Source organism: Lissotriton helveticus, chromosome 6 (genome assembly GCF_964261635.1).
Source record: "Lissotriton helveticus chromosome 6, aLisHel1.1, whole genome shotgun sequence".
Lineage (NCBI taxonomy): Eukaryota > Metazoa > Chordata > Amphibia > Caudata > Salamandridae > Lissotriton > Lissotriton helveticus.
This window is the reverse complement of record NC_136067.1, coordinates 852617561-852643433: the sequence shown is the minus strand read 5'-3', so window position 1 is coordinate 852643433 and position 25873 is coordinate 852617561. Positions and strand designations below refer to the sequence as shown.

Sequence of the window (25873 nt, the reverse complement as noted above, 5' to 3'; positions counted from 1 at the left end):
TCTTGGCCTTTCTCTTTTTCTTTTCCCTTGAGGGTTCCGAGTCAGAGCATGCCTTGAGCTGTTTGATGGTGTGACCTATCATGCCCCAGTATCTTTTCATGATTTGTTCATGAGCAGGGAGTTTTGCTGATGATATTTAACCATGGGATTTGCAGGATTTTTCCCTGAAAACCCTGATCTTTCTCTGCGGCGTTAGGTCCTTGGAGCTCCAGGTCTTTTTTAGCTGAATGAAGGCAGACCTTGCTTTGCCGACTCTTGCCTTGATGTTGGCGTCTGTGCCACTCTGCTTGTGTAAGACACTGCTCAGGTAGGTGAAAGCCTCAACCTCTTCCAGTGCATCGCCTACAAGAGTGACTGCAGACGTGCTTGCCGCGTTAGCGTTCAGGATCTTGGTTTTCCCCCTGAGGATGTCGAGTCCAAGTTGTACTGATGCTGCTGCCACACTGTCAGTCTTCTCTTGCATCTGCAGATGGGTATGGAAGATTAGGGCGTCTGCATAGTCCATGTCGTCGATCTGCGTCCAAGGGGTTCACTGGATGACATTTCTTCCCCTTGCTGTGGATGTCTTCATGATCCTGTCTATGACCAGCAGGAGGAGAAAAGGCAAGAATAAACAACCCCATTGGACTCCAGTCCTCACTTGGAATGCTTGCATGTGTGAGTTGTCTTCCATGGAATTACTTGCAGGTCATTCCATCGTAAAGAGATCCTGATGATCTTTACAAGTTTATCTGGGCCACCATAATGTTGAATGAGTTTTCAAAGGATCTCTCTGTCCACGCAGTTGAATGCCTTTTGTTAGTCAATGAAGTTGACATGAAGGAGGGAGTTCCATTCCATGGACTGCTTCTATCTTGGCAGAAGCCACCTTGATGATCTCGGAACTGAGCATCAACGTATTCCTTTATTCTGTTCAGAGTGAATCTGTTGAACACTTTGCCTGGTGTTGATCGAAGAGGTATCCCTCTGTAGTTCGGGCAGTTACTCAGGTCACCTTTCTTGGGGATCTTAATTAGATATCCCTCCTTCCAGTTTGACAGCACCTTTTCCTCCTCTCAGATCTTGCCAAACATGGGGTAGAGCAGGTCCACTGATGTTTCAATGCCTGCCTTCAGTGCCTCTGCAGGAATGTTGTCGGGTCCTGCTACATTCCAATTTCTCAGATGTTTGACACTTGCCTTATTACTTTCTTTGTTGATCTGCTGCAGTCGATTGGCAAGTCCTTGTCAACTGGCTGTATATCTGGTGGAGACTGCAGCACAGGCTGGTTCAGCAGTTCTTCAAAGTACTCCACCCGGGGTCCCAAACGGATCCTTGTCCGGCCCGAGTGCTTGGGGGAGTGGCTGAGACAGTATGTGGGGAGGTCACTCAGATAGTTAACCTCTCCTTTCTTACTGCGACTGTCCCAACCTGTTGGAAGCAGCCTAAGTTATTGCCGCTTCTAAAAAAATCCGGGATGGATTCAGCCGCCCCGTCAAGCTACCGGCCTATTTCTTTGCTGCCGGTGTTGGCTAAAATTTGTGAAAAAATGGCGTTTCGCCAATTGGACAATTTTGTTGAGACCTCTAATGCCTTACATCCGTCCCAATCGGGGTGTCGGGCAGCATACAGCACCGAAACAGCCTTGGTTGAGGTGTCGGAGGCTATTCGGGAGTGCCTGGACGGAGGTGGCAGAGCGGTTCTGATTTTGTTGGATCTCTCTGCTGCCTTCGACACGTGCCCCACGGGCTTCTCCTCACCAGACTGTCCGCCATTGGCATTACTGGCTTGGCTCTAGACTGGCTGACGTCATTCCTGAACAATAGGACTCAGCAGGTCTGGATGCCACCGCATGCGTCCTCGCCGAGAATACTCTCTACTGGAGTTCCGCAGGGGTCTGCACTTAGCCCCTTGCTTTTTAATGTTTACCTGACCCCTCTGATCTATCTGGCTGAGCATCTGGGGGCAAAAATAATTGCCTACGCTGACGATACCCAACTTCTGTTTACCTGGCCAGGTGACAATTTGGATACGTCTGCTGTTCAGCTCTGTCTCTCTTCTGTTTTTCGCTGGCTCGCACTTGCACAGTTAAAGTGCAATGAGGAAAAGTCTGAAGTCCTCTTTTTTGGAACCTTCCCCAACAACTTTAGAGATCCTCTATGGCCACCTGATATTCCCTGCCCCAAATCTATGGGAGGCCCGGCTAAGAATCTGGGTGTTTGGTTCGGAGATAATTTAAAATTTGAGGACCATATTAAAAAACTTACAGGTATCTGTTTTGGCACCCTGAAAACTCTGCGCAAATTTTTTCCTCTACTTCCAAGGGAAGCTAAAGAGACAGGGCGCGTGCCCTCATTCTACCTAGGCTCGATTACGCCAATGCTTTGTTCAGTGGCCTTCCATCCTATCTGATCAAACGACTCCAGGTGGTTCAGAATGCGGTAGCTAGACTCCTTTTTAATATTCCTAGGAGGTCTAGCGTCCTCTCCCACCTGTGTAGTCTTCATTGGCTCCCGGTGGCACAGCGCATTTTGTTTAAATCGCTGGTCCTCTCTTTCAGAGCGACGCATGAGTTAGGGCCACTGTACCTGAGAAAACGCTTCTCTATGTATGTCCCTAATCGCTGTCTCAGATCAGCCAATCAGTGTAGGATGGTCCTCCCTAGATTCAAGTATGCTAGGCTGGGGGTCAAGTCTATATCCGTTACTGCAGCCAGAGCCTGGGATGCACTCCCCTTCCACCTCCGCGGATCTCAGAATATTGCCCAATTCAAGAAAGGCCTAAAAACTCATTTGTTTAACTTAACTACCTAACTGCTCCCACCGCCTTTTGCTTCTGCTCTCCTCACATACCTTCAAGCGCCAGGATACTCGCCAGTAATAGAGCGCGCTACAAAACACTCTATAACATAACACCCATCTTTGTTGCCCTTCATGACCCATGATTATCTTCCCAACTTTGGCTATAACAGCTCTTTCTGGCTTGCTGTATCAGCTGGAGAGTTTCTTTGTTAAGTTTTAGCGATCTTTCAAGTTTCCATGGCTTGCTGCTTCTTGGACTTCAGTGGCAAGACCAGAGATTAATCGTCTCTTGTCTGCTCTTAAGCTTCTCTTTGCTTTCTTGTTGGTGTATTTGCCTTGATCTTTTGCTTTTTCTGCTCTTGTTCGGCTGCACTCCAGCTGTGAGCAATATTCTGACCTCCCTGCGTGGTTTGTGTTGCAAACTATGTGAGGAATCAACAATTTCTAGATGACAACGGTCAAACCTGCATTTGCACAACTCCGCTTGAGGCATGTGCTGCTGCTGCCCACACATGTTGTGTGACCTACGAAGCCAAAAAAAATCCTTAGTAGGCTGCACGCAGCACTGCCCCCATACCCCCCATGGCCTGAAGGCTGCAACTGCTCACAACTCGTGACTGCTACTAAGGTCTGTCACACCGCTTGTGTTAAGCAGCAAGATCCAAGATGTGGGACGGCCGCCAAGACACTAACCCACTGATGAGAGAGGCTCGTTGTGCATCTGCATAGGACACACTGCAACAACCTACACGCTGAGCCACGTCTCACAGACAGGTAACTTGAGGCAGTGTTGAAAGACTCAGAAACTGTGTCTTGCCAGAGTGAACACTTTTGCAAGATACAACTGAACCGACCTCCGGATTACTGAACTAAGTTGCTGGCTCATGTAAGCCAAACAGTGAATTTGTATCTGTGCTGATTCCTTCTGATAGATACATCTGCCGTGTGGATTCCTCACCTTGTGAATATTCCCTTGCGTCAGCAACATTCGGAAATTCTTTTTGTAGCTTCGCGCCGACGTGGACTCGGACGTCACAGAGGCACGGCATCGCTCGCGACTCCGCTGACGTCACCGACGCCTACAATAGGCCCACGCCGGCGTGATGACATCAGTTCCCTTTTTTCCGTGTCTTCGACGCTAACGTTTTTCTGGGATCGTCTGTAGCCTTTACTGTAACTTTGTTACTATCTAAATTTCTAGTATCTTTGTCGTCTCGTTTTCATCATGACCTCGAAGAAGACTGGATTTAAAGCTTGCGGAGAATGTAACAGAATAATGTCCATTACAGATCCACATGAATGCTGTTTGTGGTGTCTGAGTTCCGACCACGACGTCGAAGACTGCCAATCCTGCAAGAAGATGACACCAAAGGCCCTCCGGGAGAGAGAAGCATAACTTCTAGTAGCTAAGTTTAAAGGAGGAAAAGAAAAGAAAAAATCAAGATCGCGAACTCGTCGTTCGAAGTCGAGATCTCGATCGAGGTCGCGATCGAATTCGTCCTCGGCCCATGCTTCAAGGTCTTCTAGAAAGAAGCATTAAAAGAGAACCCATGAATCCCGACATCGATCAAGGAAGGAGTCGGGTTCCAAGCCGAAGTCACAAGTGAAGCTGGTCGAGAAGGTAGTTTCTTCGGCTTCGGAGGAACACGATGTCGAGGTTGAGGCGTCGCATGCGAACTCACCGAGTTCGCCGAAGCAGAAGACTGTTCCATCTCCGGACCCTTCCTATCCTTCAGATCGGGAGGATGAAGGTGAGGAGAAGGAGGTTGGTGAGGGTGGTGCTCAGATGCCCGAATGTCGTTCGACTCCGGTGCACCAGCCCGAAGAAGAGGTCGACGTCGTTTCGACTCCACGCCCTCAAGAGCAACCTGGGGGTTCATACCCAGCCTTCCCGGCTCCAGGTCAAGACCCTACGCATTTCCTGAATGCGATGTTCGGTATCTATTCAAGGGCTATGTATCCCTCTGGGGCTCCTACTGGTCCCATAGGTCCTATGGCATATGGTTTGGGTGTTCCTCATTCCTATGCACCTGCGCCCTTTATGCCTTTTATGCCAGCTCCAGCGCAGCATTGGCATTATCCGACTCCGGCGAGGCCTTCGACACCGAAGCCATCGACGCCGAGATCGATGACTCCGATTCCTTCGACTCCAGTTCCATCAACTATGATGCCGAACCCTGAGCGACGTCGTGAGTCTCTTCCTCGTCCGAAGTCGAGTTCGACGCCAGCTCCGGCTCCGTCGGATTCGATTGTGGATCCGACGGCTTCGAATGTGAAGATAAGATCTAGGCGTGAAGCTCAAAGATTGATGGATGAGGAGAGATATAGAGAGGAAAATCTAGAGGAAGGTGAGCTTCATGATTCTATGGACCCTTTTGAGGACCTATCTGTAGCTAGTGGCCTTGAACTGTCACCTGAATGGGACCTTGTTTCGGTTTCTAATGAACCCTCAAAAGATGTGGCACCTTATCATGTGGTGATAAAGAAAGCTGCAAATTTATTGAACATTTCTCTACCATCTGCAGAGTTTAAATCTAACCTGCTCACAGAGGTCCTTCACTCTCCTTCTTCAGTGACTGAACCTTTATTACCTTTTAATGATGCCTTAAAGGAACCAATTTTGGAAATTTGGAAAAATCCTGTATCAGCTCCTGCTGTATCTAGAGCTGTGGCTAGGAGATATAGAACAGATCCTGAGGACCCGGAATTTTTAACATCTCATCCTCTACCGGAGAGTTTGGTGGTGCAGGCTGCCTGTTCCAAGAGATCTACAGGTGCGTTTCCGCAGGTTCCAGCGGAAAAGGAGTCTAGAAAGCAGGATCAGGCTGCTAAGAAGGTCTTTTCCTCGGCCAGTATGGCTTTAAAATCCACAAATGCAGCCTGCTTAATGGGACGTTATATACATGCTCTTATGGACACTGTGAAACAATTGGTGCCCAAGTTACCTGAAGAGGATAGGAAAGACTTTCAGGAAGGTATTTCTGATACTCAAGCTGCAGCAAGACAGGTTATCCAAAGTGGATTGGACACGACTGATTCTGTGGCAAGGATCATGGGTTCTTCTGTTGCGACAAGGAGAGCCGCATGGCTTAAATCTAGTGAGTTTTCCACTGATGTCCAAGCTGCACTGATGGATTTACTTTTGATGGGTCTGGATTGTTTGGGAGGAAGGCAGACACTGCATTGGAACGCTTTAAGGATAGCAGAGCAACAGCAAAGTCATTGGGTCTTCAGACCAGGGGCACTTTTGCAAGACGCTCAAGAGGATTTGGCAGATCTTCTTTTCGAAACTATAAATCGACCCAACAGCAGCCACAGCAGCAGCAGAACACTTTATACAGAGCTTATAGAGGCAAATAAAGGGCCCGAGCTCGGGCCGTAATGTTTCCTCCTCTTCCTCCTCTTCTCCATCCCAGCCCCCAGCCACTGCAGCAAAGCAGCCCTAGATCCACCATTCTGGATCATGTGGGCCCAGTGGGGGGCCGGCTTACCCATTTTCTACAAGATTGGGAATTGATTACATCGGATCTTTGGGTTCTCAATCTTGTGGAGAATGGGTATGCGCTTCCTTTCCAGGAGTTCCCTCCAAATACCCTCCTTGCCAAGGTTATTGTTCGGAGGACCACCTTCTTCTCCTGCAAGAAGAAGTCCTGGCTTTGTTTTGAAAAGGTGCGATAGAGGTGGTTCCGGAGCAGGAGAGAGGTCAGGGATGCTACTCCCGGTACTTCCTGATCTCCAAAAAGGATGGCAGGTTTCGGCCAATTCTGGATCTCAAGATCTTGAACCTTTACCTGAAACAGGAAAAGTTCAAGATGCTCACTCTTGCACAGGTTCTTCAAGCGCTGCTGGAAGAAGATTGGATGGTGTTGATCGACTTGCAAGATGCGTATTTTCATATTCCCATCTTGAAGTCGCACAGAAAGTATCTCCGTTTTACGGTTGGGTCGCAACATTACCAGTTTGCGGTCCTTCCGTTTGGTCTTACTACTGCGCCTCGAGTCTTCACCAAGGTGATGGCGGTGGTGGCAGCACATCTCAGGAGGTCGAGGATACATGTGTTCCCGTATCTGGACGACTGGTTGATAAAAGCGGAGTCGCCAGAGAAGGTGCTCCATCATCTGCAAGAGACAACTCAGTTGTTTCACAGGTTGGGTTTTTCGATAAATGTACCCAAATCTCCCCTGGTGCCCTCACAGCGCAACCTGTTCATAGGTGCTGTACTGGACACAACTGTATGTCGTGCATTCCCTCCACCTCAAAGGATTCACGACATACAGGAAATGATTCCTTTGTTCTACAATGGAGCGGTCGTTCCAGTCCTGAAGGTTCTTCGCCTGCTCGGTCTGATGGCTTCTTGCATTCTATTGGTCAACCATGCACGCTGGCACATGAGGGCACTCCAGTGGTGCCTGCGCAGGCAGTGGTATCAGCACAACGGAGATCTCAGGGAGTCAGTGAGGATCTCCAGAGAAACTGCAGCGGATCTGTCTTGGTGGAGCGTGGAAGGCAATCTGTTGCAAGGAAAGCCTTTTCAACTTCCTCCATCAGTGGCCACGGTAATAACGGATGCATCCACTCTAGGGTGGGGTGCTCATCTGGGGGACCTGGAGGTCAAGGGTCTTTGGTCTCCAGAGGAAAGGTTGCTTCACATCAACCTTCTGGAATTACGGGCAATACGTCTGGCGCTCAAGGCCTTCCTCCCTTCCCTTCGCGGTCGGTCGATTCAAGTCCTGACGGACAACACGACCGCGATGTGGTATGTCAACAAGCAGGGAGGAGTGGGGTCGCAGTGTCTCTGCAAAGAGGCTCTGCGTCTCTGGTCCTGGGTTCAGGACCACCAGATTTGTCTGATGGCAAATCATCTGGCCGGAGTTCTAAACGTGCGAGCGGACAGTCTCAGTCGGCATTTCTCTGCCGACCACGAGTGGAGGCTCCATCCGGAGGTGGTTCACGACATCTTTCTGATGTGGGGGACTCCTCGGGTGGACCTGTTTGCCACTTGCGAGAATGCTCACTGCCTGTCATTCTGCAGTCTCCAGTATCCGATGCAAGGAGCCTTGGGGGACGCGTTTCAGTTGAGTTTGAACTCACAACTCCTTTACGCGTTTCCTCCCATACCTTTGATTCCTCGGGTTCTGAGGAAAATTCGCCAAGACCGGGCCCAAGTTATATTGATCGCCCCGGATTGGCCAAGAAGGGTGTGGTACTCAGACCTTCTCCACCTCTCCTCTCACCCGCCGCTCCGTCTCCCTCACAGGGCAGACCTCCTCTCTCAGATGGAGGGGCAGGTTCTACACCCCCACCTCCAGACCTTACACCTTCATGCCTGGAGATTGGACGGGGCAACCTGAGTTCTTTTTCTCTCCCGCCTGATGTGGTGGATGTCATCTTGTCAGCCAGGCGTGACTCCACTAAGTCCATCTATTCTTATAGGTGGTCAAAATTTGTCACTTGGTGTGGGGAGAAATCTATAGACCCTTTGAAAGCCCATTTGTCTGATGTTCTCCAGTTTGCCCTTTCTCTGGCGCAACAGGGTCTTGCCGTTGCTACAGTGAAGGGCTATCTTTCAGCGCTGTCGGCATTTCTCTGTTTGCCTGATCAGCCTTCTCTTTTCAAATCTCCTGTGGTTTTGAGATTTTTGAAGGGCCTCACAAATAAGTTCCCTCCTACTCCTTTTATTGTTCCTCATTGGGATTCGAATCTTGTGTTGACCTATTTGATGGGTTCTCCCTTCGAACCCTTGCACAAGTGTCCCTTGAGACTTCTTTCTTTTAAAACGGTCTTCTTGGTTGCAATCACCTCGGCAAGGAGGGTGAGTGAGCTTCAAGCTCTTAGTTTCAAGCCCCCATTCTTGTCCATTCATGCTGAAAGAATGGTTCTCAGGACCAGGGCTGCTTTTCTGCCTAAGGTGGTAACTCCCTTCCATCTAGGACAGTCCATTACCCTTCCTACCTTCTATCCTCCCCCACACCCTTCCAAGGAGGAGGAGAGGCTTCATCGCTTGGACCCAAAGAGAGCTGTTAGTTTCTATCTTGATAGGACTAAAGACTTTCGTATTGACGATCAGCTCTTCGTGGGTTTTGCTAGCTGCAAGAAGGGCAGAGCGGTGCACAAGCGCACACTTTCCAGATGGATAATCTTGTGCATCAAGATTTGCTACTCTCTGGCGGGTAAGGACCCTCCTGAGGGTATTAGAGCACATTCAACTAGGGCAAAGTCTGCAACTTCTGCTTTGTCTAGAGGTGTTCCAGTTGAGGACATTTGCAGAGCGGCGACTTGGGCCTCCCTCCACACTTTTGCGAAGCATTATTGCTTGGATACCGAGGTGAGGAGGGACGGTCATTTCGCGCGTTCTGTCCTCCAAGATTTCCTGGTCTAGAAGAGTGGACACCCTCCGGGAGTGGGGACTGCTGTGGGACTCTATTCACAAGGTGAGGAATCCACACGGCAGATGTATCTATCAGAAGAACAAGTTACTTACCTTCGGTAACGCTTTTTCTGGTAGATACTATATCTGCCTGTGGATTCCTCACTGACCCACCCGCCTCCCCGTTGTCCACTCTTCTATACCAGTGTTTCTGTTATATATTTATTTTGTTGTAAAATGTTTTATTGCATTTACTTCACACTGTGTGTGTTACCTTGATATGGGTACTGCGTATACTGTGTATATGTCTACTGTCATTGGTCCGTCCGTGTGCTTTGAAGGCACGGAAAAAAGGGCGGAACTGATGTCATCACGCCGGCGTGGGCCTATTGTAGGCGTCGGTGACGTCAGCGGAGTCGCGAGCGATGCCGTGCCTCTGTGACGTCCGAGTCCACGTCGGCACGAAGCTACAAAAAGAATTTCCGAATGTTGCTGACGCAAGGGGATATTCACAAGGTGAGGAATCCACAGGCAGATATAGTATCTACCAGAAAAAGCGTTACCGAAGGTAAGTAACTTGTTCCTCACCCTCATATTTCCTTTGCTGCTAGAACACTGTAGTGGTGTGGGAGATGTAGAAACTGTACTTGAATACTCTAGGCATGCAGGAACTGTAGTAATTCAACTACAGCCTTATGTTTGGTGTGGGAACTGTAGAAATTGGCAAGAGCACAATAGTTGTGTCAAGTAGAACCCTGTAACATTACAGTGTGTGGTATTTGGTTTACTGTGATATTAAAGTACTTATCTTCAACTAAAACAGGCACTGGACTGAACAGTAAGTTATTGTGTCTGTTGTTTGACTGTTTGAATTGGGATTATCTGTCCCCACACTACCTCCCTGAAATGCCTTTGACTCATTGCCTTCTTTCCCTGAGAAACAACCTCAGCCACCACTGTGTTGCCCAGTAGCTTTCGGTGGACCATTAAACCGTGTCTGACATGATCCAATTAATTGAGTACTCAGTGAGGTTAAAACATAGATATTGAGACACGATTGAGATCTTCACTATTAGATCGTTACGTATAAACAGCCTTATAGTTACTTGTACATTAGTTTGAATGTGATGCTCCACGTTCAGTTCTGGTTGTGTACTCAGTCATATCTACGCCCTCAGGTGCTGTATAGTATCTCCAATTGTCAGTAGATTTGATGGACCTGTCTTCATGGGGAGTGTCATGAGAGAGATGTGGTGCTGGGAGAGGTGTGGCGCAGTGGCCAGAGCAGCTGACTCCGGAGCGTGGGGATCACAGTTTGATTCCCGGCGGAAGCTCAGCTCACCATCATGTGAATCTGGGCAATAGCTAACTTAATCTACTTGATAGCCCCCAGCACCTTGAAACCTTAAAGGGTGATATGTTTGCGCTTTAGAAGTATGGATTTATTTATTTATATTTTTGCAGTTTAAAATTGCTTTTGCCAAGGTGAGGTTAAATCCTACTAATTTTAGAGGAAACATGCTATGGATGTGGGCTAATTACATGGAGTCCCTTTTTAGGTCAAGTCTACCAGAGATGTTAACTGCCTGGTTGCAAAAGATATGTTGTGGGGTTACCAAGAATATTCAGGGGTTGGAGCCCACCCATTGCTTACCATTGCTTGGCTTTCTTGTCACCCTCATTTGTCTGCTTCTTATTTGTGGCCGAGCTTGTCAATCTTGCGTTTGTCTCTCCCATGGACTATCGCCTCTTTACTATCTCTTTTGATTGCCTGGCTTTTGTGCTTCCTCTACTTGCTTTACGAGCACTACTTTTTAGGGGCTCGGCCTACGCCCACGAAGTGGGAGGAGTTTCGAGCTCCTAATGTTAAAGGAAAAAAAAAAGTATCTCTAGGGCTATGGCCAGACACATTCCAGACACATTCCTTAGTGTTTTCTGGCATCTGCCTAGTGATTCGTCTTCGCTGTGCTGTGTATTTTGTAGCGTTGATGTGATAGGCTGTAAGTAATTTACGCGTGCCCGATGTGGCATAATGTGTGCGAGAACGAGCACGGCAGTCATTAATCTTAATTAGGAGCTGTCAGAGTGCCCGTGTAATGCAATCCAGATGGTGTGTGCGCGTTCACCATCTAGCAGTGCGTTTGTAGATTAGCTGAGTCAGACCGTCTTCACATAGTTTTTAAAAACGTTAGACAAATGTGGGCTTATATACCAGCGACGTGCATCATTCCTTTGGGACGTAAATACACTCTAAAAGCGCCTGTGGTCCAGCGGACACCCACAGCAAATATACAGCTGACTACAGATGAAGACAAGACGTCTAAAGCCAGCTTGTTTGTTTTGTTTTCAAGGAGGGTTTTACAGGGTATGCAGGGAGTCTCTGATTAATTGATATGCCCAGACAGCCAAGACAGCCGCTAGTCCTGGCTCCGTGCCTAGAACACGCAGATAAACCCCCCCCCCCCAGCTCTCACCTTCCACTTGCCCACCCGCCCACAGACTGCTGCTTCCTTACTCTCCCTCCAGCCCCCCCCCCGCTCACCGTGTAGCTGTCTCAGTACAGCCGTGTTGCTGAGAGGTCGAGGCCAGGCCAGACTGCAAGACTGGCCACAGTTCGGATCAGCAACGGGAGAGCAGCGGGAGAGCTGCGGGAGAGCAGGCGGACGTGGCTGAGGTGGTGGCTGTTTTTTGAGCACCTCGCCCTCGCACCTATTTTCCGTGCGGTCCAGTCCGACCGATGGTGTGTGGTACTTAAGTCCTTTAACGGACCTACGGGTGCGATTACGGAGCAGGCTGCAGCCTCCTTGCAACTGTAAAGATGGGGTTCTGGCGTCTCGAACAACAAAAGTTCTGTGAGACTAAAGGCGCCTCCGAGGTACTGAGCTGCCGGTAATGCTGTGCTGATAGTGCCGGTTTGTTGCTTTGTTGGCTCGAGGTATTTAAATCGGCAGATGGAGATGAGCGGAGAGCCGGCGGCCGACCGGCAGCCTGCTTTCCTTCTCCTTTCTCGCTACGGTGGCTATTCCGCTTCCCTCTGTGGCAGCAGCACCGCAATCTCCTCGAGGCAATGGCGTTTCTGGCGTGCTGTCGATTTCTGCTCTCTGGCTCCCTGTATCGATTCACTCTCAATCTGGCATCCATCCAGGGCCGAGTACTGGTGTCATGCTAGTATTTGTTATAAAAGTCCTGGCAACGTCCCAAAATAACATCGTCATCTTCAGCACAAACAAATGCCCTTGAATCCCATATGTTTCAGCAAACACATTTGCTCAATCGTTTCTTACACGCATTCTCGTTTTGTGAAGCCCACCTAAATCATGTGTATCGTAATATTAGCTAAAACAATTAATTACCATAACAGCATCAGTCATCCGAGATATAAAAAGCACAACGTGATTAGAAGCATTCGGTGTAACAGCCTTATAGACCAGTTATTCTTAGCCTGTGGTCCGCAGGCCCCTGGAGGTTTTAAAACATACGTTTGAGAGTCCGCAGCTCTTTAAAAAATGAAATAACCGCAAAAAAAATGAAGTATAAGTAAATACAAAAGGAAAATTGAATATGCTAACAAGCTCAGTAAACGCGGAGGAATCTGATGATGCTAAAAATGAAGTTGGTATCCGTATCTTGATTGTGGGAGCAGCGCAGGTACAGCAGCACATGGAATCTTCTATGGCCGCCGGGTGACTCAAAGGAAGCACTATCAGATGACCACAAAAAGAGAGGACGCATTGGAGCACAAACAGCAAAATGTTATGCTAAGGAACAACAGATTGTTTGCTCTTTTAGAAACTAAACTTGTTAGGCATTCCAACCTTCCGATTCAAATTCCGAGTTATGCATGTTTTGGTTTGTGAATTATATCAGATTACAAATGTGTGTATTTGTTTGATGCAGCCTTGCGTCTGTGTTTTGTCTATTGTTCTGACGTTCGTATCAGTGAAAACTCTTAGGTCGAAGCCCCTGGCTAAGAGTAGTGATTCACTGGGGGCCCACGGAAGACAACAGTATAAGAACCGCTGTAGACTATTGTTCAACGTGCTGATTCTAGGCAGTTAGAACCACTGTTGGAATTCAAAACCCGCTCCAAGTCAGACCAAGCAGCAGACTATCACAGCAACAAAAGATTTGAAGAAAAGTTGTTTTCTCCACCGTTACAAAGAACAGATTCCTCTTGCCTTGCAGGGGCGATGCCCGCAGCACAACCGCACTAACAAAGTATATATACAGCATGAAGCTCTGACAAAAATGTGAACTTAATACTTCAGTACCAAGAGTAGGAGCACTGAAAATCGGCAATAATGACCAAACTTGCACGTTATTTCAAACTAAAATAGTGAGAGTGACAGCATGAGAGACAGCAGAGTGAGAGTGACAGCATGAGAGACAGCAGAGTGAGCGTGACAGCATGAGAGACAGCAGAGTGAGCGTGAAAGCATGAGTGAGCGTGACAGCATGAGTGAGAGTGACAGCATGAGTGAGAGTGACAGCATGAGTGAGAGTGACAGCATGAGTGAGAGTGACAGCATGAGTGAGAGTGACAGCATGAGTGAGTGACAGCATGAGTGACAGCAGAGTGAGAGTGACAGCAGAGTGAGAGTGACAGCAGAGTGAGAGTGACAGCAGAGTGAGAGTGACAGCATGAGTGACAGCAGAGTGAGAGAGACAGCAGAGTGAGAGTGACAGCATGAGTGACAGCATGAGTGAGAGTGCCAGCTTGAGACAGCAGAGTGAGAGTGACAGCATGAGTGACAGCAGAGTGAGAGTGACAGCATGAGTGAGAGTGACAGCATGAGAGGCATGAGTGACAGCATGAGTGACAGCATGAGTGAGAGTGCCAGCTTGAGACAGCAGAGTGAGAGTGACAGCATGAGTGACAGCAGAGTGAGAGTGACAGCATGAGTGAGAGTGACAGCATGAGAGGCATGAGTGACAGCATGAGTGAGAGTGACAGCATGAGTGGGAGTGACAGCATGAGTGAGTGACAGCATGAGTGACAGCATGAGTGACAGCAGAGTGAGAGTGACAGCATGAGACAGGAGAGAGAGTGACAGCATGAGAGGCAGCAGAGTGAGAGAGACAGGAGAGTGACAGCATGAGTGACAGCATGAGTGAGAGTGACAGCATGAGTGAGAGTGACAGCATGAGAGGCATGAGTGACAGCAGAGTGAGAGTGACAGCATGAGAGGCATGAGTGACAGCAGAGTGAGAGTGACAGCAGAGTGAGAGTGACAGCAGAGTGAGAGTGACAGCAGAGTGAGAGTGACCGCATGAGAGACAGCGACCGCATGAGAGACAGCGACCGCATGAGAGACAGCGACCGCATGAGAGACAGCAGAGTGAGAGTGACAGCAGAGTGAGAGTGACAGCAGAGTGAGAGTGACAGCATGAGAGGCAGCAGAGTGAGAGAGACAGCAGAGTGAGAGTGACAGCATGAGTGAGAGTGCCAGCTTGAGACAGCAGAGTGAGAGTGACAGCATGAGTGACAGCAGAGTGAGAGTGACAGCATGAGTGAGAGTGACAGCATGAGAGGCATGAGTGACAGCATGAGTGGGAGTGACAGCATGAGTGGGAGTGACAGCATGAGTGAGTGACAGCATGAGTGACAGCATAAGTGACAGCAGAGTGAGAGTGACAGCAGAGTGAGAGTGACAGCATGAGACAGGAGAGAGAGTGACAGCGTGAGAGGCAGCAGAGTGAGAGAGACAGCAGAGTGAGAGTGACAGCATGAGTGACAGCATGAGTGAGAGTGACAGCATGAGTGAGAGTGACAGCATGAGAGGCATGAGTGACAGCAGAGTGAGAGTGACTGCATGAGAGGCATGAGTGACAGCAGAGTGAGAGTGACAGCAGAGTGAGAGTGACAGCAGAGTGAGAGTGACAGCAGAGTGAGAGTGACAGCAGAGTGAGAGTGACAGCAGAGTGAGAGTGACAGCAGAGTGAGAGTGACAGCAGAGTGAGAGTGACCACATGAGAGACAGCGACCGCATGAGAGTGACAGCAGAGTGAGAGTGACAGCAGAGTGAGAGTGACAGCAGAGTCAGAGTGACAGCAGAGTCAGAGTGACAGCAGAGTGAGAGTCACAGCAGAGTGAGTGACCGCATGAGAGACAGCAGAGTGAGAGTGACAGCATGAGAGACATGAGTGACAGCAGAGTGAGAGTGACAGCAGAGTGAGTGACAGCAGAGTGAGAGTGACAGCAGAGTGAGAGTGACAGCAGAGTGAGAGTGACAGCATGAGAGACAGCAAAGTGAGAGTGACAGCATGAGAGACAGCAAAGTGAGAGTGACAGCAGAGTGAGAGTGACAGCATGAGTGACAGCATGAGAGGCAGCAGAGTGAGAGAGACAGCAGAGTGAGAGTGACAGCATGAGTGAGAGTGCCAGCTTGAGACAGCAGAGTGAGAGTGACAGCATGAGTGACAGCAGAGTGAGAGTGACAGCATGAGTGAGAGTGACAGCATGAGAGGCATGAGTGACAGCATGAGTGAGAGTGACAGCATGAGTGGGAGTGACAGCATGAGTGAGTGACAGCATGAGTGACAGCATAAGTGACAGCAGAGTGAGAGTGACAGCAGAGTGAGAGTGACAGCATGAGACAGGAGAGAGAGTGACAGCGTGAGAGGCAGCAGAGTGAGAGAGACAGCAGAGTGAGAGTGACAGCATGAGTGACAGCATGAGTGAGAGTGACAGCATGAGTGAGAGTGACAGCATGAGAGGCATGAGTGACAGCAGAGTGAGAGTGACAGCATGAGAGGCATGAGTGACAGCAGAGTGAGAGTGACAGCAGAGTGAGAGTGACAGCAGAGTGAGAGTGACAGCAGAGTGAGAGTGACCGCATGAGAGACAGCGACCGCATGAGAGTGACAGCAGAGTGAGAGTGACAGCAGAGTGAGAGTGACAGCAGAGTCAGAGTGACAGCAGAGTCAGAGTGACAGCAGAGTGAGAGTCACAGCAGAGTGAGTGACCGCATGAGAGACAGCAGAGTGAGAGTGACAGCATGAGAGACATGAGTGACAGCAGAGTGAGAGTGACAGCAGAGTGAGTGACAGCAGAGTGAGAGTGACAGCAGAGTGAGAGTGACAGCAGAGTGAGAGTGACAGCATGAGAGACAGCAAAGTGAGAGTGACAGCATGAGAGACAGCAAAGTGAGAGTGACAGCATGAGTGACAGCAGAGTGAGAGTGACAGCATGAGTGACAGCAGAGTGAGATTGACAGCAGAGTGAGAGTGCCAGCTTGAGACAGCAGAGTGAGAGTGACAGCATGAGACATCCAATCCAACCCACATAATTCCACTACACACCACATGCATACACTCCATAACACATGGCTAAAAGACATTGCCATTTACAATGCCATTAGCTCAAACTCAAATAAATCCGAGCCCGATTGCATTTCTAATGCTTGTTTCTTTTTGGTTAAGCACTCCAAAAAAGTGCATGTATTTTCCAGCTATCTCGCTCGTGTACTTCTCTCCTCCTGCACTCCGGGTTGCCCTGTGTCACATATGTGCTTCTGAAGGCCACCCTCCATGTAGTGCGCAATTTTGTGTCCTCTCCCTTGTTGCTTTTTTGCACACGTGCTTCTATCCCACCCTTGCACACTTTTCGTCTCGACAGTTGCTTTTCCTCCCCACGCCCATTATCTGTGTTGCTTCCTGTGCCCTTCTTCTCTGTCACCTGTTGCTTCTCCTTTCAACCCCTCCACGCTGCTTCCCTTATCCACTCTGAGTTCCCTTACCCCCGCCCTCCATTATGCTCCCACTCATGCTCTTCAAAAAATAGCTTTTGTGTATATTTTTCTTTTTATTTAGCATTCCAACTCGGATAGGCAAATAAAAAGAATAAAAGAAGTCACGTCATGGGCTATTTCTTTTTTCTTATTTAGCCATGCTGCACAGCATTGGTGTTGTTTTACAGCATGACTGAAAACCATTGACAAAGCCAGTAGGTCTCAAAGGCGAGGCATATTGCCTTACTGTTTTTTGCTGGCTGGTTGCGTTTGAAAACAAGTATTGGAAAAAGCAATAGGTCTCAAAGGCAATCTCTATTGTCTTTGCCAATATTTATTTTCGAAATCTATCAGCCAGGGAAATACAGTTCAAGACTGAAAATGCAAGCAGTTGAACTGGTCAAGTTGCTTGTCACCATTGAGCCAGAGCCGGCCTGCATGTTAACTGATGAGTACGGCAGACCAACTCTGTATAAAAGGCCCTGGGAGGTCCAAGTGTTGTTATATACAATCAGAAGTGAAAAAATCAGCAGTATTCGACGAGCTGTCTGTCTTTCATATGAATTATTAGGCAAAGGCACGATCAAACAGATTTCACTGTGGCCTGAATCTCTTCTCAACTGGCCAACAACTCCTCGCAAAGTGAACTGATGTTCCTAACTAGTTTATTAAAATGTAACATGGATTTTGCTGTATATTATATGGGAATGTTTTTCGTTCGCACCCGAGTAACAAACACAACATATACTGAAATCCCTTTAAGTACAACTGGCGGAAGGAGTTGCAAGAGCAGTTTCTTTCTATCTTATTGACAAAGGTGACAGTCTTTGCAACTCTTCTAAATGACACTTCTTACCCTTTGTGGTTTGGCCTTCATTGTTGTAAGATCTACACTCAGATGCATCATTCATAACCTTCACATTCACTTCTGTGTGGATCCAAGTTTAAAGTAAATACATGGTCTGTATGTGGCATCCTGGCCTTGAGAACTCGAGAATGCAGTATCATCCACTTCTTGCGGACAGAAAACCCATAAACATTAGCAGATTCGTTTAGGGGAACATTATCTTGCTGTATTTTGCTTTGTCAATTATATTAGATTCTATTTTACAAGTTTAATCAACTGAGCACATTGTGTTAAACAGTCTGAATGGCAATTTCAGTACTGTGCTCTTGCCTAAATTGTCTTCAGCATCTGCCTTTTATGAGTTTTCAGTTCGTTGATACATAAACATTGTTATGCGGTTCATTTGCATTTCAGGTCAGGTTCTTGCTTTTCAAAAACTGGATATGTTAAGTTTATAATCATGTGATTGACTGTTCTGTAAACATGGGGCTTATATTTTAAACGCAGTGCTCCTCTAGCGATTACTCAGAAGAATTCATTTAACTTCAAAATCAAGCCAACGTCCTTTGTTTTACTTTCTTCTTCCAAATATTCTGGCGTTGTTAACCTCAAATTAAAATGTATTTACACTCGATCTAAGCAGACCATTTTGTACAAAAAGATAAACACTGGTGGCATCAAAGAGGAATTTACAAATATAAATAGATTATCTTATAAAAATGTTTGAAAGAGGAATCATTTTTGTGATAATTAGTATGGGGTGTGCCAAAGAGGCCAACCTAGGAAGAGTACAAAAGGAGCATTGGCCAGCAGATACAGACTCTCCATGTTCCAGCTGGCAGCGTTGTGTCCTTCTGCACCCTTTGTTCAAGGCTTCGTGGTAGTCAAGCCTGCTTCACCAACGTCTTGCACTCAGTAATATCTTGGAAGATAAGCTATTACCGTTGATAATCTTGTGACTCCGTGCTTAGGCTGAGCCTAAGGGCGAACCATGCAGGAATATTTAGATGTTGAGGTCTAGCTCGAAGGCTATAGCCACCACTGTGTTGGCCCAGTAGCTCCTGTTCCCTCGGTTGTGGTGCTTGTTTCTCCATGGATACCATTCTTCGTTTCCTCTGCTTCATCATAGCGTATTGTCCAACTTTGGCGACCTTGCTTAACACATTGCCTCATGCATGCCAACATTGCAGAACTAGAGGGAGGGAGATTTTGAAAAAGTAATCGGGGTAATCTATTTTCTCAATTGACTTCTATTGAAGCAGAGGCAATTTTAGACGGGAGACAGCTAAAATGAAGCCATTTATGGCCCTAAAATTTGAGAGCCTCCCATCTGAATCGTATCGTTAGCATGTATGAGGCATCAACATTTTATCGTTGGCAGTTTTACATAACGCATACAGAAACTGTTTGGAAATCTGATTGATAAACTTATTTTTCTTCCAGGAGATTTGCTGGGATTCACAGGATGTTTTGGGGTTGAGGCCTGTGATTCATTTATTTATTTTAGGGAGTTTTATATAGCGCAAACATGACCCGCTATCAGGTGTCAGAGCGCTTTACATAGCACCAGTTTCGTTACAGAAGGACACATTCAACTTTGTTAGGCACAGGGAGATTAAGTGATTTGCCCAGAATTAAACCTGTATCCCCACTAGCACAGCAGAGGGACTGGCATTGCAAGTGCGCTGCTGCAGAAACGTATGTCAGATCAAGGACAAAATAAACAATGTTTTTCCCTTCCTTAGAAGGAGCACAAGCTCAGTGCTATGGCAGGTAGGAAGGGTGACTAAGAGGTTGTGCAAGAGCAGATCATGATTCTGCAAAAAATGGCTTTCTGCATGCAGAAATCGAGCGGCGGGAGATTAGCCTTGGAATCGGTAGTCTCCCACTTGAATTGGGAGGGGTGGCATGTAAGTTGCCTAGGGAAGAACGGACGTTTGTTTGTGGCTTCTGATATCATAATTCTTGCAGCGCTTCACCCAGATCGTTTTCTTTCAAGTGGGTATTCCATGTACCAGAAAAAGAGGACATGATTGAGACTTGCCACGGTTTCTTCCCTCCTGGGTACAACCGCTTTTATGATCTCGGGAGTAGAGTATGTTACATCTTGCACACAGAAGAATCCTTATCCTGATTTTCTAACTCATTTATATGCAGGCCCAAATGGTTTGATGGATTTGATGGATTAACTGTGTCCCAATTTGGACCTATTTTAGTGTCTTTTTCAAGGTCCATTTTCTGAGAGGATTTATTTTTAAGCAGGTTTTTAATGTTCTCTTGTTCTGTTCCCCAAGTCATGGCTGATCTTTGATGGCTCTCTACTCTGACGCCACTCCTAGTATTAACTGGGGCTCATTATGTGAAGGTGGTGGATTTGTACCCAGTGTCTCTTAGATGTCAGGAAACCTCTTGCGTCTCACCACGAGATCTGGATTCAACGAGTTTCCAGTCCCATCGCTTTCTCTCTAAACTAGATAGACACATCGGAATGCAACTTTCTGATCTGAACACCTGTCTGCATCAAAAGGATCATGCTCTGGGAGTGAGGTTTGTGTTGGACTGTTGTTTACATTGAGGAGTAGAATGGCACTATTATGTATGGTAATGTGCTTCACGAAGGTAACAACTGAAAACTCCAGAACATTGCCCATTGAGTTGGCTGAAGGGTTCCATCAATACTCTATTGGCAAATTACCTAAAACTTTGAAGGGCCCATCCCGTACTTTCTCTATGCTCAAACCTTCCATGTTTTTCCTTGTAGGGAAAGGTTATTTGGGTGCCTCTCATGCCTTGTTTGATATGGCGTGCTGAGGTCTCAAAGTATCAGTCCGGTTGGGGTCTGAACTTTGGGTACCCGAGGCCTACTCCCCCTCGAAAACACAGATACATTTGCTTGGGTACCCCCTGGTGAATAAATGTCAAAAGTTCTAACTGAGCCCCTTGATTGAAACAAATCAAGCAGATCCGTGTTTTCCCCTGATCCCGCGTGGATAGGACACTTATTTTTCAACTTTGAGCCCTGATGTCACTCCCCAAAGACAATAGTCTCTCCTCAGAAAACTTCCTGCATCTGGAAAAATAATGGCTCCTTAACAGAGAATCCCAGAGCTTCACTGCAGCTCCTCTTTTTCTCTCCCAGAGCCGCCATGGAATATATTGCACGTTCCATGTGCAATTAGTGGCCCATCGGTCAGTTCCACCTCCTCACTAGGTGGATGCGGGTTGGTGTTTGGGCTGATGCCCCCTCCTGTTGCGTTTCTGGTGTGTCACTAACTCTTAGCCCTCCCCGCACACTGCCCTATAGCTCCGTAGTTGATGTCTTCCACCTCTTCTCAGCTCCTGATGGGTATTACTGCCCTCTTCCAACCACCCCATCCCACCTCCTTGTGGCTACGGGGCATACAGGCTGCTGCCTGGTATACAGGGTCTTTTAACTTAATTGAGTCTGTCAAATCCAGCCCCACTTCTGTGGAAAGACACTATGAGCAGTTGGCCATGGCTGGCCACTGCATTATGTCAGCCTGGCCCCTACATTGGGTGCGTGCCCAGTCACTCCATCCAGGATGTACTGCAACTCTCCAGAGACTTACCTTCAAATAATTGGGGGGCTTTTCCTCCTTCTAGCATAATGAGGGGTCCTCTCTGACATTGGGGGAACCCGGGCTCACAAGCCCTTGCCTGCCTGCCCTCCATCTTGTGGAGCGGGTGTCACTGGTCACCACATTCTCTCTTCTGTTCAAAGGCATATTGCGGGTCCATTAGCTCCTGGAGGGCCTCTAGCCTCTTCTTTGGGTACCACCCCCCTTGGGGAGCCTGTGGTGTTACTTCATCTGCGGGAATCTGGTGCGTCTCCGGTGACCAGGTAGGAGCTCAGAATCTGACAACCACTATTTTTTCAGTCTCAGCCACACCCCCTCTGTAATCATTTTAAATATCTATTTACGAGATTAGTAAAGTACCTATAGATTTTCTCAAGAAAGCCACTAAGTTTGCTTGATGCATGCACTGAAGTGATCTATGTGTAACATGACTGTCAAAGTTTTGATATGTAATATGTTCAGGTCAGCCTCTCACCCTTCTAAAGACAATAAAACTAACACAGTTTTCTTGTGCAACATTGACACCTGCCACGTGTGTGTGCCCAGTTGACACCGTGTAACAGTCCCACCCAATGGTCCAGCACACACAGAATTATAATAATTATAGGCATTTTACTGAGAAGTCGGCAAAGGAAATGGTGCCTAATATTGTACTTAAAGCATATTTAGAAAGAGTGATATTCAACATATAATTACTGCAATTGACCTCAGAAGTTATAGTACAAATATTCTTTATTCTTTTTTCTTCATCTTTTTAAAAGAAACCGTGTGGATCAGAGAAAGTCGTAGCCAAGGCGTTTCGTCCTTTCACAGACTTCTTCAGGGCTCAAAATTGTGTATCCCAAGTTTTTTTAACCTTATTCCTTCAATCCATATAAATGTTCTGATAAACCAGATCTTTCACCAATGTTATAAGGCAAAACGAGTTTTGTTCACAATCAGCTGACTAACAACGCGAATGATGGTGAAGCGATCTGGGCACATGGACCCAACTTTCTGTTACTAACAGAATAACTTGACTTGATACATTTCTACACCTCTGGAACGGAGTGTGAACAAAACACGTTTTGCCTTATAACAATGGAGAAAGATCTGTTGTATCAGAACATTTATATGGATTAAAGAAATAACGTTCAAAACACTAGAGATACACAATTCTGAGCCCTGAAAAAGTCTGTGAAACGACAAAACGCGTTGGCTACGACTTTCTCTGATCCACAACATTTGTTTTAAAAAGATGAAGAAAAAAGAATAAAGAATATTTGTACTATAACTTCTGTGATCAATTGCAGTAATTATATGTTGAATTTCACTCTTTCTAGAAATGCTTTAAGTACAACATTATGCACCTTTTACCGGATTCTCAGTAAAATGCCTATAATGATTATAATTCTGTGTGTGCTGGACCATTGGGTGGATATGTTAATTTGAAAACATGTTTTCCATTTGGAGTAGAGAAGAGTTGTGCTCCAGGTTCCTTGCGCCACATATGTGGTATACATTTTGCTCGTCCACAGTATAACGTTTGTCAATATATAATTATGCTATTGTTTAATAAATAGCTTGCCGTAGTAATATTTGTTAGACTATTACCCAGAAACTCTTGTCTCACAGCGAAAAGTGGCCCTTAAAGCAAGAATTTCAAACATTGCTATGTTGTAGGAGCCTCGTTCTCTTGTAGATACTTTTGAAGGCCCCTTGCTCTGACTTTCTCTGTTTCCCATAATGAAATGCTTACATCTGTTTGCAGAATAAAGAAACCTTAACTTAAGTGAACTTATTCTGGCAACTTCTCGAGCTAAAGTATATGTGCTCGTTCTACCTGCGAAGCTCTCTCTTTGCAAATGTCTTGAAGAGTCATTTTTTTCAACCATAACTGATGTTTTCACCAATGCATGTTGCAGAATAATCCCAAAGCAGTACCCTGAAGAATTCTACAACCCCTTTATAGCACGCCACAATGGGCGCAACAGGTCATTAGCTACCCTCTGCCGAGTATTAAACCCGAAAGTCGGGTGCTGCCTGTTAACAAGCGAGAAATGATTTAATAATTGAGATTTCCCTAGTAAGAAGAGCTATAATGTTATTAGATCCTTCCACACATTGAGGTCAGCATATTCTTCTATATTATACATATAAACATCGGAATGTTGAAGTGGAAGGCCCATACCTACCAGTATCGACCCTCTGCCTTATTTTGGCATTTACATGGCATGCCAAATTCCACTGTTCCAGTATTAATTTAACTTAAGGACATTAACTAAATAAACCTCCTTAAATGGTGCTCCCGTTACTTCCTCCCACATACACATTAACTCCTATACATGAACCGGTCTTGGAGGTTGAGTCCCGGAAGTGATAGAAAGAGATAACAGCTTTGTAACAGTCTTCGGCTAGACACCGGAAAACTAACACTAGACAAGGAAAACCAGATTCCAGCCCACGAAAACACCTGGCTTCCAAGTTTCACTTTTGCTTATTTTATTTCATCCTCATTCAGAATTCAAAATGAACATTGAAGCTCTTGACGGCCACTCATTTTGAATAAGTTGCGAATCGTTTTACCAATATGTTCATGTTAATTGAAAATGTTCTTTGCAACAATGTCGTATGTCCTTATCTTTTTTGGTACTGGTGGAAGCGGGTTTTCATTCTTGGTTCTAGTTTAATGTGCTTTATTTGGTACGTGCTGGTCGTTATCTGTGTATAGTTGTGTCTGTGAAAAGAAGCCGGCTACCTTCATTTATATAATCTTGCATCTTTCTTGCTGCCCTGTTATCAGTAGTTTGAGAAACTCTCCGGTATCTGTAAGTTTAAGTGTAAGCCTCTTACATTTTTTTCTTCTAATCTTGTCTAATTAATTCAATTACTTTATTGGCGCGTTCACCACCTCTAGCAGGCAGCCAGAATATTAGATGCCACTAAATATTCTGTCATCGTCTCGGACGGTTTTATTTGCATTAGTTCATTTACTGGATATCACACATATATATTAAATACCAATTCACAGGACACTTGATGAGCTGCCTCCGGGCTGTCAAGAATGAGCTTTTCTCATACAAAGTAAATCATTTATAATTACATTTTACATGTGCAGGCCAGATTTCAGAATGACTGCATTATTCTGATACCTTAATAATGTTTTTTTTCTCATCGTGTTCAACCTTTGAAAAGATGTCGGCATACAAAGTTTCTTTTGCCGAGGTTAGAAACCATTTTTTTACTTCGATAATCAATGGAGTTATTTCACAAAACCATGGACAGAGATGAATTGAAACTGCATGCCCTACGACCCTCAATGGTATCACTGGAAGTGACATTACACAACCTTTAACCCTAAGGCGATACTCTTTGTGGTTTTGTTTCTAGGGTTAGCTTCATGAGTAACATGCTGCGTTTTAATATAAAGTCAATTTGAGGTAATATGGGCTTTCAGGCGAAGAGTTACATTTCATACTTCTGATAGGTGCTTCTACCTGCACTTTCCTTGCCTTTTAATATATGCAGACATCAGACTGGATCTGTACACTTACATATCTCTCCTGTGCTGGTAGGGGCCTCTGGCTCCATCTTAATGCCGGAAGTGACACCATTGTGACTGTCACTGGAGCCATTAAGCATCCACCATGGTGCACCAATGTTGATTCCCCTTTTTCTGCCTTTTCAATGCGGATCCTAACTCTCCTTCGCTTGTCAGAATTTCCCCCGTAATTTCTCGTAGAAATTTTTACAATCAAGTGCAACAAATCAGGTTTCAAGCCTTGTTAGGACAGTAATGGACAAATGTCCATTTCGGAACCACTTAAAGTGTACCTGTGCTGCTTAGGGTTGAAGCACGACTCAAGGCTGGGTGACAAGTGTAGCCTTATGCACCCCAAGTCCACAAAAGAACACAAGGCCAAACTTGTTATGGCCCGTACGTGCAACAAGTGTTGTCTTGTTGCTCTTCATGCTCCAAGATCTCCCTCCTGAACCTCTGTTTGTTGAAGTCGTTGGAAAAAAAGAAAAAAAAAAAAGAGGCCTGGAGATTCTTTGCCAAGGTGTTGTTCCCAGTCTGTCACCCCAATACACACTGCCCCCTGCATAGTCATCCTTGGAGTCTGAGCTGCTGAAGTTATTGCACCCTTTAGCAGTTACCTCTGAAATGCTCATGAACCCCGTGACTTCTGCATGAGAGAAGCTTACCTCTACCCCAGCAGTGAATCACTTGGTCGCCAAATTCTGCAGACTACCCCATGGAGATACAGTTATATTGTCTGCCCTTCCATCTCTGAAAAGCCTATTTGTGCAGGCCTCCTCATTTATAAAGCAAAACCCATACTCCTCCCCAGTGGCTCCTCTGGAAAAGGAATGAAAGGAGCTGGAGGCTTTGGGTAAAAAGATGATTTCACACACAGTTTGCAGCTTATTTGCTAGGTCGTATACCCACGTCCTGCGGGATTTAGCACAGATTATAGAACTAAACTGATTTGACTTCCTTACAGACCACTTTGTGTAGATGGTTCGACATGGGCAGGTCAAGAAAAGGGCACAAAGCTAAATTGGATCAT

General features: G+C 46.5%; 1 protein-coding gene across 2 annotated transcripts in view; it reads left to right on the top strand.

The window, feature by feature from the left end:
* Window positions 1-25873, top strand: part of TBC1D32 (TBC1 domain family member 32) — a 940667-nt gene that overhangs the window by 868420 nt on the left and 46374 nt on the right. The window lies entirely within an intron of this gene.